Source organism: Portunus trituberculatus, chromosome 30 (assembly GCF_017591435.1).
Source record: "Portunus trituberculatus isolate SZX2019 chromosome 30, ASM1759143v1, whole genome shotgun sequence".
Lineage (NCBI taxonomy): Eukaryota > Metazoa > Arthropoda > Malacostraca > Decapoda > Portunidae > Portunus > Portunus trituberculatus.
This window is the reverse complement of record NC_059284.1, coordinates 6,195,906-6,207,749: the sequence shown is the minus strand read 5'-3', so window position 1 is coordinate 6,207,749 and position 11,844 is coordinate 6,195,906. Positions and strand designations below refer to the sequence as shown.

At 39.7% G+C, this 11,844-nt stretch overlaps 1 long non-coding RNA gene across 5 annotated transcripts in view; it reads right to left on the bottom strand.

The window, feature by feature from the left end:
• The window catches only part of LOC123510977, a 19,953-nt gene extending 13,357 nt beyond the window's left edge, over positions 1 to 6,596 (bottom strand). Inside the window, exons 1-3 of one of the 5 annotated variants that reach the window (XR_006676665.1) lie at positions 6,531 to 6,596; positions 3,819 to 3,959; positions 2,612 to 2,770 (exon numbers count right to left, since the gene is read on the bottom strand). This is a non-coding gene — a long non-coding RNA (uncharacterized LOC123510977). Of the gene's footprint in view, positions 1 to 2,611; positions 2,771 to 3,818; positions 3,960 to 6,337; positions 6,359 to 6,478; positions 6,498 to 6,530 lie in introns of those variants that run through there. The other 4 variants (XR_006676664.1, XR_006676668.1, XR_006676666.1 and 1 more) reach the window with 4 other exon arrangements.
• Between the last annotated feature and the right edge of the window lie 5,248 nt (positions 6,597 to 11,844).

The following is an 11,844-nucleotide window of genomic DNA, read 5'->3' as shown; positions in this document are numbered from 1 at the left end:
TATTCCATTTTACAATGGTTATTCTTCGATCATACAAACATTGTGAGATCAGTGATGCCCTGAACAGATAAAATAAACGTGTTTAACAATCAATCATGGTAGATGATAATTATAACTAAAAAGCTAAGACTTGTGTCTGTGTCATAATTAAAACTACATATAAAACAAGAGAAAATTATGACTAAAAAGCTAAGAAATGTGTCTGCGTCGTAATTAAAAGTACATATAAAACATGACAAAATGACTAAAAATAAGATAGTTAGGGATAATAATCTGACTTTGATCTATGAAGCAGCGTTTTTACTCGTTTTTTTTTTAAACCTTATATTTATCCTGCAAGTTAACATTATACCTGTCTTTCTTGAGACGCATCTGAATGTTATTTCTCTCCCGCATGAGGTCTTGTAGGTTAGCGTCGATCCAAGGAGCAGAGGGCCTCCTAATTTCTCTATTTACTAAAGGAGCACATTCGTTTAAGCATTTTGTGAAACATTTAGTGAATATATCAACTTGTCTCCACATTGTCAGTTGCGAATATCTTCTGCAACTCAGTACGCTCCTGCCTCAGTAGACCACAAAACGTATCGGAAGAGTAAAAACGTAGATCACGGAATGTTTTAAAAATTGGTGCACGCTTTGGCTTCCTTAAATTTATTGTAGCTGTAACTAATTCGTGGTCAGCCACAGTGCAAGGAATAGAGTCACTATGGATGACTGACTGAGGGCTATTTGTTACAATGATATCTAACAGGGTGGCAGAGCTGGGGGTGATTCTCGTGGCTTTTGTAATAATCTGATTTAATTTTGCATTTGCAATAATTTTCCCTAACTTACTATTATTTGATAAAAGATTGTCGTTAAAATCCCCTAAAATGTAAAATGAGAGAGAGAGAGAGAGAGAGAGAGAGAGAGAGAGAGAGAGAGAGAGAGAGAGAGAGAGAGTTGAATTGAACTAAATTGAATTGAATTGAATTAAATTTATTAATTTCCATGAAACCTGGTTATTCTGTTACAGACATTATCAAAAGAACAAGTACAGAGTAATATATAATATAGCTGTGATAAAACATTGTCTAAAACAAAATCAATAATAAAATATTAATAAAGAGTTAAAAACTGATTACAGATCTTTTAAAAGTAGTTTTCTTAGGTTACATTTAAAAGTGGGCAAGGTACCAGAGTTAGTAACAATTTTAGGAAGATTATTCCATAACGTTGGTCCATGAACTAAAACAGCTCTACCACCAGAGTCTGTATTTACTCGTGGAACATATAATTGTTCTAGTCGTCTTGTTATTACCGACGAATTATTCTTTACTGTGGAAAATTGTACATACCAATTAGGATACTTTCCAGTAGTGGCTTTATAAACAGTTGTACATTTATCAAATACATGCATATCATTTACGGTAAACCATTTTAATTCTTTTAATGTTGGAGACACGTGATCATACTTCCTTAATCCACCGACAACGACCTTGGCTGCAAAATTTAGTAATTTTTGAGCTTTAAAGAGAAGAGTTTTATTTGTAGAGCCCCGTATTCCAATGCAGTAATTTATTAAACTGATCACCAAAGACTGCACTATAATCAATCTAGTATTTTTGTCGAAATTTGCACTTACACGGTTAATACATATTAGTGTACCCATTATTTTCTTACCTAACTCCTCAATGTGGACATCAAATAACATATGTTTATCATTATAGATACCTAAGTTTTTGACATATGAACAAGGTTTAATACATTCATCGTTAAACTTAATAAAAGTGTTTGGGGGAATATCGTGACAACAGTTGCCTATTACCGATAAAAATACATTGGGTTTTCTTAGAATTTAACAGTAAACCATTCCTAGCAAAGTATTATTTACATTTTTAGTGTTTAGAGAGAGAGAGAGAGAGAGAGAGAGAGAGAGAGAGAGAGAGAGAGAGAGAGAGAGAGAGAGAGAGAGAGAGAGAGAGAGAGAGAGAGAGAGAGAGAGAGAGAGAGAGAGAGAGAGAGAGAGAGAGAGAGAGAGAGAGATAGACAGAGACAGAGAGATGGACAGAGAGACAGAGAGATAGACAGAGAGACAGAGACAGACAGAGACAGACAGAGACAGAGACAGACAGACAGACAGACAAAGAGACAGACAGACAGAGACAGAGACAAAGAAACAGACAGACAGACAGACAGAGACAAAGAGACAGACAGAGACAGAGACAAAGAGACAGAGAGAGAGAGAGAGAGAGAGAGAGAGAGAGAGAGAGAGAGAGAGAGAGAGAGAGAGAGAGACGGAGGGGTGGGGACGGACAAGAGTGTGAAGGTAATGGATGATAGGACGTCACAGCAACGTCATGCTTCCCTTGTTTGATTCACTGCTCCGCTGAGTTGCCTAGTGCAGGATTCAACCTTAAATGACAGGATTAAAATCCTTAATCAACCACATTTAGCAATGCGCGATGATGCCAAACATTACGGGAGGGTGTGGAAGAAGCTGTGCCGAAACATCATTCTGAATAAATTATTTGTTTGGAAGATATATGCGCAAAGAGATTCCTCACCTCTGTAACCCATAGTAGTTCATCTAACAGAACCGAAGTAAACCCGTTAGTTATACTTGCTGTACCTCAGAGCCTGAGTGTTGAGCTGCAGTCATTTATGGCGTGTGTTAATTTTTCTTCAAAACTGACAGGAAGAGATCCATGCAGGACGTGAACCGCTGACGGCGCTGCAAGTGACTCCACTCTCAGGAAGCGCTTCTTTTCCTCATTCCGTTGCTAAGAATCTGTGGATGGTTGGATTTGGTAAAACAGAGCCTCATCACAAATAGTCTGCTAAAAATCAAGGTCAACTGTTAATCTTCCTTGGGCAAGATGCTACCGAGAAACTCTTAAATCTTTACCAACAGTACATCATCATTTCTGCCGTAATGGCACAATACAGTGTTGCTCGCAGTCACATTACACGTGGCGAGATTGGTCACTCAGTATCATGCAGGTTGGAGGTTGTCGCCAGCAAGCAATTATGTTGTCAAGAAGTTTAAAATTTTATCTGATAAAGGAAGTTTAAAATTCTGTCTAACTTGTGTTAAAATGATAAAGGCAACAAAAAATTAACTGTATTCCAAACAACGTTAAGCTTAATTTACACCTTTTAATTAATAATCAGTTAAAATAATTTCATAAGAAACATTTAAATTTTATCTGTATATTCAAGAGTAAAACATTTGATATAGCATCATCACCAGCTATGTAAATAACATATGTAATATTTGCGCCCCTTCCTTATCTCGAAAGTTCATGCATCTTCAGGTAGGAACAAGAAATTATAGGCGTTGTGAAAAATGTGAAAACGTGAAAATATTTCTTACAAGGGATTTGAAATTTTTCAGAGTAATTTTCATGACTAAAATAGAAGTAAAAACGGAGTTGACATTACCAAACTTTCGACGCTTCGTAAGACAACAGACAATAGTGTTCATTATAATACTTCCTTGTCGCACGACCAACACTTAAGCTATTTTTAATTTTGTTTTCGTCACCAATTATGGCGAGAGAAAATGTGCATCACATTACATATAGATGGATGGAACTATCTGGAACCGTGACATTCCCATCTTGCATAGACTGGAGTAACCACAAGTGCTGCACGAGGGAGAACGGAAATAAGAGAATGAACACCTAAATAGATCACAGACATTTTCAGACGGCACACTAAACTTTTATTTTTCTTACTCCTAGTCACATCAACAAAGCATATCAACAATACTTAATGCTACGTTTAGACGAAACAAACAGCGCTTTTCCTCTGAACCTCTGAACCTCTTGCTGTACCTCTGAGTGTTGAGCTGCAGTCGGTCATTAAGTGTGTAATTTTTCCGACCATCTGCCAGGTAGAAATCCATGCAGGATGTGGACTACTGACGGCACTGCAGGGACTCAAGTTTCTGGAGGCACTTCTCCCTATCGGCCCTGCTGAGAATCGGTGTATGGTTGGAATGGATAAAATAGAGCCTCACTGGCTTTTTTACCATTTTGAACAGTCTATTAACAGAAATATACTATCTTTCCTTTCTCTTTGCAAGTATAATTTGTTAGGGCAGGTGGGGAATTCTGTTTTTTTTTCTTATAATCATAAGTATAGATAATATATATTCTCCATTACAAGCACATCTTCAAAGAAAATACCCTGTACTTAAAATGTACGATAGAGAAAGGGAGAGCGCTCAGTAAACTACAGCACTGCGTGACACTTGAAAAACCAACAATATTCCTACAGCAATAACATAGTCTGGTGAAAACGCGGTCGACTGTCAATCTTCCTTTGCCAAGATTCTACAGGGAACTCTTAAACCTTCACCACAACAACAATATTTCTGCCGTAATGGAACAATACAGTGCTTCTCGCAATCACATTATACGAAGAAATTCGTCACTCGAGAAGCACAGAGATGGAGGTTGTCGCCAGCAAGAAACTAGGTTGTCAAAAATTTTAAATTGTCTGACGTGTTAAAATGGTAAAGGCACGAAAATCTTCACTAGATAGCTTTCCAAACACCGCATCCTTAACTTATTCAGGGCTGATTATTCCAAGGAGTGTTTAGCTTAATTTACACCTATCAATTTTTTGTTTCACCCAACCAACGATTTTCTGATGTGGCTCGTGTGTTTCTGGTGAGATGTGTTGTGTATTGATTGATGGTCTACATTTCCGTTGCAAAAGCGTACTTTTCAAGTAATGAATTTTTCAACTTAGCCTAAATCTCTTACCCCAATGATATTATGGGACCTATGGGATATCGGGGTTTTTGGATGGGGGACCAAAACAGGTCGAAAATCAACAAAATCACAAAGAATATATGAAAATAAATAAATTACACCTTTGACGGCGGCAGTGGCGGCGGCTGAGACAAGTTATTTTTAAGCAGCGTTGCCAACGATTTGCTATATTTTGTTTATAGGTTAAAATTAGGTTAGGTTAGGTTATGTTCTGCTTAGGCTTTGACTAGTAACCAGGAAGATTCCTGGGGGACACAACCCCCAGGCTAGTCTAGAGGGCGGGTCCGGGGGAAGCACAGCTCCCCCTGCTAGTCTAGAGCTAATCTTTGACAATTCTGCTCAAGAATAACTGCAACGCTCGCCTCAGCCGCCGCCACTACTGCCGTCAAAGGTGTAGCTTGTGTGCTTTCATAGATTTTTTATGTTTTTGTTTATTTTACACTTGTTTTGCAACGCGCTTTACTCGATTTAATGGTCCCCCACCCAAAAACCCCGATTTTCCCCAGGTTCTCCAATATCGTTGGGGAAGAGAGGTAGGTATAGGTTGAAAACTCATAACTTGATTTCCGACAGAAGTGAGGTAGAACATCAATCAATTCACTATATATCTCACCAGAAATACATAACCCACAACAGAAAATCGTTGCTTGAGTGAAACTGGAAATTGACCCAAAAAATTTCATTCAAACAATTTAAGACGTATCGGTGAAATCAGAGTAAAATGTTTGATGTAACCACGACCAGCTATGTAAATAACTTGCATAATATTTGCTCCCCTTTCTCACATTGAAAGTTCAGGCCATCTTCAGGTGAGAACATTAAATTACAGACATGGATGAAATAGTAATACAGGCAATTTGAAACGGTACCGAGTTATTTTCAGGATTAGAATTAGCAGCGAAACTGGAGTTGGCATTTAGCAACTTCTGACACTTCGTAAGACAACAGACTTGTAGTGTTCTGTAATACTCCACTTTCGTACGACCAAAACTTTAACTTTTCAATTCTTTCTTTTCCGTCACCAATTCCGGTGAGGAAAAATAAGTATCTCATTACAAATACAGGGATGGAACTATCTGGAATCAGTGACACATTCCTGCATTGTTTCTGCCCTGAAACAAGCATAGGTGCTGCAGGAGGAAAAACGCAGAGATAACTTAATATTGTCAGTTGACATGCTAAACATGGTATAAATTCTTACTCAGTCACATCAGTACAATATATCAACGACACTAATGCTATATTTAAACGAAACAAACCCCTCCTTTCTTCTTAATAAATTAATTAAATACCCGAAAAGTCATTATAAAGACTATAAGACAATGCTCCAAATAAGGAGCTAAAAGAACTTCCGTCCATTGCTATTTGCATGTACACCTCAAAATAGTACTGAACCATAAAAAAAAAAAACACCTAAGTTATCAAGATTATTATTTCACAATCACTGTCAATATAATTTCTTCCTTTCTTCTCCATCTCTCTCCCTCACATACACTGCTCCACAAACCCTACTCCTACTATTTTCCTTCATCTCAATCCTTGCACCGCCACTACATCCTTCCGTCTTTCCGTACCGTCTCTTTCCCTGTCACCACCACCAGCAACACCACCGCTACATGCACACACCGCTCTTTCTTCCCCAGCAATTCATACACAAACAAGCACTGTCATCTCCCATAAATATCTAAAACTATTGCTTTTCCTCAGAGTTGTACCACACGCTTAAAACTGCACTGCGACACACAAACACGCCCATCACCTCCTTACCTCCACAAATCCACACCTATACGCCAGCTACCTCTCTACTGCCACTGCGCTCCCCGTGAAGGAAACGAGCTACCTTATGAACCAAATCCGTCTCGAAACAAGGAAATAAACCACTCCCAGCTCCTCAGTTAAGATCGTATTTATTCTTTTTTTATCATGTTTATAATGCAAAACGATCGTGTAAATCATGCAGGTGTGTTTGTGGGCTGTGAAATGTGTAACGTAAAGTGTATGGAACTAGGACAGTGCAATGTATATTTAGAAATAATTACGGTTTTGAGGGCCTGAAAACAACAGTCTCGTTGGCGGGTTATGGTTAACTAGCGTGTTGTGTTGGCCGCTGAAACGCAATCCACCGCTCGCACATTTGTTTATTCATGCATGTCTATATTATTTGCTGAACGCTGCAACTTTAAAGCGTGAGAGGCAAGTAGTGTGTATACATACGCGTCCGGGTGTGTTTGTTATGTCGAGAAAACAACGCGCGGAATTATTACACTTCTAAATTCACACACACACATGATTCTCTCTCTCTCTCTCTCTCTCTCTCTCTCTCTCTCTCTCTCTCTCATTATTATTGTTTTTATTACTATTGATATCATTTTTATCATTATTTTGTATACAAAGTTAACACGATCATCGCCATCAGTTTTCACTTTCGTGATTCACTATCTTTTCTGTCATTACTCATATTGCTACTCCTACTACTACTATTACTAATATTACTACAATCACTACTACACTTATTGCTACTAGTACCTTAATGACCATCACAACTATCGCTATTTTCTTTCATCCTTTCCTCCAGTACAACAGCAACAACTACACCACTACCATCACCGCCATCACGTCCACACCAACCAACTCCCTTCCCCATTTAGCTTTTTCTTTCCCCCACACCTCACCAAGTCTGCTAACGAACTTACCACCGCTATTGGCTTACTGCCGTGTGTTCATACTCTTTCTTCGTCTTCTCGGTACGTCGCACTCCTGCCGCCAAGACTTCAGACACCTGGGCCCGATCCCTCGCCTCATTTCCATCGCAAAGTCGAGTTTCCTCCATCTTTTTTTTATATTTTTTTTCTCCAGAGTTGCTCCTCCGTTTTACTCTCCAAGTCTCTCATCCAATTTCCCGGTCTCTACCCTGCCAGCATTCTCCCGACAAGGCCTCGAGGAGCTTAGGGGACGGGGACGAAAGAGAGCGATTCCCTCCGTTTTGTCGTTCTCGTCGAGCGTCGAGTATTAGTAGAGGGACGCTCTGATCACCTGAGTACACCTCCCCTCGGCGCAGAGTGAGATGTTGCCCTTCCAGGATTATGACGAGAGTAAGTAAGAGGCGAAGGGAATAGTTTCTCGTCTCTTTTCGCCCTCTCTCGTCACCTGTCACGCCTCACTCGTCTCTCCTTCTCCTCCTCTTCTTCCTTCTCATGCTCTTCCTCCCTCTCGTCTTCGTGCTTCTGGCCGTGCGGGACAAAAGGGTTAGGGCGGTGTCCCCTGCATTTGTCTTCCTGCAGCCCTAGACACAGATCTCCCCATGATTTCTCTGAGGTGCCGTATAGAGAATCTTGGGCGCCGCCTCTCTCCCGCTACGTGACGCTACTGTCAAGCTCCCGCCAGAGACTTGATTCTCTGGCAGCGAACGTGCTAGCGGGTCCTCCAGGCCTCCCAGGATGATTCCACCCCACATAAATGGAAGGCTTGGTGGGTTTTACCAGCACCGTGGGGGTCTCTACACCGCCTCCAATCCCTCTAAGTGAAGCAGGATATTCAACTCGCCATAACAGTTGTGTCTTACTTAGCTCTTACATCTCGACAGACAAGACGACGGCAAGAAGAACGTGATTGTCCGGGAACAAATAACAAAAATATTTCGGCGTCCCGAGAGAGGCGTGAACCGAGGCAGACTCTCGCTGCAACCCGACTCGAGTGTGTTAGAGCGACTCACAGCTCAGGATGAAACTTTTACTAGGAAGTGATCACTCATTTTTCTTGTCCCTCCATCCCTCCCTCGTCTACCATAGAAATAATACCTGAGAGACCCTTGCATTACTTCCCCGCGCACGATCAACAAAGTGGATTGCGTGGATTGAGTGGGAAGCTGTAGCGTGCTTAAGAGTGCGCCGAGGGAGTGACGGAAACAAGACGAGGCGCGAAGGGCACCTGTCTTAATTAAAATTCACCTCAGATACTGATGCAGCCTTTCACTCCCCCGATCCTGCGACGTCCGATCAGCGAGAGGAGCTGTGGCAGGATTCGAGACTCGGGTTAATGAGATGAACCTCTGAAGCGTGTCTATCAGTCACTCCCCTCATAAATGGAGTTGTATATAATTAGCGAGGTGAAGTTCGTAAGTTCAGAATGCTATTAATCGCGTTAAATAGGGAGAGTACAAGTACCTTCTGTAATAATTAGTCAAAAGGAGAGAACTAAAGAGGATCGGATTGCACTGAATACGGACGGGTCTGATCATGTTAGGTCGATAGTCCTGGCGAGACGCAGGATTCGGAGGAAAGGGAGATCAATGAAAAGGATAGCGACTATTTAGGTCATGTGGCGATTAAATATGATATTGCATACAAATACTAGAAATTTCTTAAAAAAAAATATGAACTAAAGTAAGATAATACAAATAATATATATATATATATATATATATATATATATATATATATATATATATATATATATATATATATATATATATATATATATATATATATATATATATATATATATATATATATATATATATATATATATATATATATATATATATATATATATATATATATATATATATATATATATATATATATATATATATATATATATATATATATATATATATATATATATATATATATATATATATATATATATATATATATATATATATATATATATTATATATATAAAATTATCAATAAAACCCACAGAACTACGAGTGTTGGAATTTAAGTGTACTAATTTAACACACCTGACGAGGCACATAATCCAATAACAAAGGAATGAAAGACTAACTATTCTGACGAAGGAATGTAAACACGAACAGGTACACGAAGCCAAAGTTTAGGAATGAGATGCAACAAAAACGCAAACCTGGAACACATTTTACTGACTAGAAGGCTGGAAGGTTGGAAGGCTGCTGATAGTGTTCATCCCCCTTGCTGCCTCCCTCTCTCCTTCCCTCTCCCCTCCCTGCCGTCTCCCTTAGGCTTGTGATCGGGGGAAGGTAATTACTACTTCATAAATATGCAAATTGACGAAAAAATGGCTGCCAATTGCAAAAAGAAAACTCGTTAAAACCTTCAAGGAAAAATGTCACTTTATTCATTATTGCTAACGGCAGATGGCCCCCACAGAAAAGAAGAGTAAAAGAAAAAAAAAAAAGAATACGAGAATAAACATAACTGCTGGTATAAAATTGTACATGTTCACACACACGTACAGAAAAAAAAAAAAAAGAGATGGAATACAGGAACAGAACAACACGGATTAACCTTTCCCATCCGTCACTGCACACCTGTCACTCACCTCAGACATGTCACAGATTTACACACCACTTACTCAAACCCACGGCTTTACATAATTTCGCAAAAGACAAAAAAAAAAAAAAAAAAAATACTACCACTCTCTCACTCCCTCCTCCACCAAACTAAACCAGAAACTTCCCCACGCAGTCAACTCCCACAGCGCACGAAACTCCACGTCCCCAGTTATGGAACGCCAATACAGGAAGACAGAAACACAGGCGGCGAATGGGAAGCGGCGTCACAGTCTCATTACGGGTGAAATTTCTTCCTCCCTTAGTGGAATATTCTACACTGAAAAGCTGGTCTGGGCTGGGCTAGGCTGGGCTGGGTTGGTCTGGGCTGGGTAGCTGAGGGACACTTCCTCCAAAATTTCACCAAATCGAGGCAGACGGTGCGACGTTTCTCCAAATGCGTCTAAGGTTATGCGTGGTAGCTACGTAGTTCCCAGAAGCTGCCGCCCGCCATCTTGTAACCTATCCTGAAACACTGTGCCGCATCTCCACAACTCTCAAAATGCTCGACTTGAAGATACGCGGATTTCCAAGAGTGTTTTAACAACTGTTTTACATTGTTAGCAGGGAAAACAATCTTAGGAGCTCGGTTAATTGTCTCTGTAGCTTTTGACAATTAGTCATAGTAGGAGAGCAAAGAGTTTCAGAATATAAAGGCGGGTAAAAACAAAGTTGATGTCATATTATTGGTCTCTCTCTCTCTCTCTCTCTCTCTCTCTCTCTCTCTCTCTCTCTCTCTCTCTCTCTCTGTGTACATGTTCACCTCCTAAATAATGTTTTTTTTTTTTGTATACATATTTTCCCCAACTTTTGTTTTACCTTTCTCTCTCTCTCTCTCTCTCTCTCTCTCTCTCTCTCTCTCTCTCTCTCTCTCTCTCTCTCTCACACACACACACTCTCTCTCTCTCTCTCTCTCTCTCTCTCTGATCTCTCTCTCACTTCGTTCGATTTAAGAGAAGAGAGAGAGAGAGAGAGAGAGAGAGAGAGAGAGAGAGAGAGAGAGATGAATACTGGCCAAAAATAATAAAAATAAAGCTTGAAAAGAAAAAAAAACACTGAGGTGCTAGTGTCCTAAAAAAAAAAAGGTTAAAAGCGTCACCAGAAACTGAAAGATAAGTGCCTTGAAAAAATGTGTGTGTGTGTGTGTGTGTGTGTGTGTGTGTGTGTGTGTGTGTGTGTGTGTGTGTGTGTGTGTGTGTGTGTGTGTGTGACATAAAAATATAAAATAATAAGAAAAAGATTACCCTCACATCCACATTCTTTATGAACACAGCAGTTTATTTTTTTCCATTACAATAACTGACATTTTTTTCTGGTCATATAGTGATGACATTTTTTTTCGCCTCTTCTCTAGTTTTTCTAGTATGAACGTGCGGGTATTACTGAACAAAATACCAACCGAGAGTTCTCATATTTAGCTGCTCATCCACCCATACAGTTCCACCCCCTGACCTGCACCCGTCCACCCACTTACCCATCCACATTCACCCATATACACATTCTATGGTTTAATGGAAGTAAGTAAAGAATGCTCGACATCCTTATGAGAGAGAGAGAGAGAGAGAGAGAGAGAGAGAGAGAGAGAGAGAGAGAGAGAGAGAGAGAGAGAGAGAGAGAGAGAGAGAGAGAGAATGTCTCCCACTCTCAGAGACTGATATGACTCTCTTTCTTTCTCTTCCTCTTTTTCCTCATATCACTTTCTATCTTCTAATTCTTTCTTTCTCTTCTTCCTTCTTCTCTTCGTTTATTCTCATCCTCCGCCTCATCTCA